This window comes from Octopus bimaculoides, chromosome 16 (assembly GCF_001194135.2).
Source record: "Octopus bimaculoides isolate UCB-OBI-ISO-001 chromosome 16, ASM119413v2, whole genome shotgun sequence".
NCBI lineage: Eukaryota > Metazoa > Mollusca > Cephalopoda > Octopoda > Octopodidae > Octopus > Octopus bimaculoides.
In genome coordinates, this window is record NC_068996.1 from 24,469,545 (window position 1) to 24,470,529 (window position 985).

Genomic DNA, 985 nt, shown 5'->3' on the forward strand with positions numbered 1-985 from the left:
AGAAAGAAAGAAAGAAAGAAAGAAAGAAAGAGGGAAAAGCATACGTAAAAGTGTTATCTGATGGGTGATGGCGTATGAAATCTTTTTTTTTTTTTTTCCGTACGCTTCTTTTTCTCATTCTCCCTTCCTTTCTATTTCTTTTTCTTTCTTTCTATCTGATTACCCACATCTCTAGCTCTTTCTGCTTCTGTCGCTTTCTAAACGTCTACCTGCCTGTCTCAATTCACGCATACACGTATGTGTGTGTATGTGTATGTGTGTTTATGAAGTGTGTGTGTGTGCGTAATAGGCACAGACGTGGCTGTGTGGTAAGAAGCTTGCTTACCAACCACATAATTCTGGGTTCAGTCCCACTGCATGACACCTTGACCAAGTGTCTTCTACTGTAGCCTTGGGCCAACCAAAGCCTTGTGAGCGGATTTGATAGACGGAAACTGAAAGAAACCCGTCGTATATATATATTTATATATATGTATATACTTAAGTGTGCGTGTTTGTGTCTGTGTTTGTCCCTTCCACCATCACTTGACAACTGATGTTGCTGTGTTTATGTCCCTGTAACTTAGCGGTTCAGCAAAAGAGTCTAATAGAATAAGTACCAAGCTTACAAAGAATAAGACTTGGGATCAAATTGGTCAACTGAAAGGCGGTGCTCAAGCATGGCCGCATTCAAACAACTGAAACAAGTAAAGGAATAAAAGAATATATATAATAGTCAGACTTCAAAGTCACTATCAACATTTTCCTTCAATAAGTTTTGATAAACATATATCCTATTAAAAGTCTTGAGTAATCCTTCAGTTTATTGTAAATTTATTTATTTGACATAGAAATAAATATTAATTCACACACACCTATCTACAAATATATATATATATATATACAGTGAGAATTTACAAAAAAACAAGACGAAGACGGGTGTGTAAACATCAAACAGATGTATTAGTTTAACACTCAGGAAGTGAGAAAGTCTTTTACGTTTCGA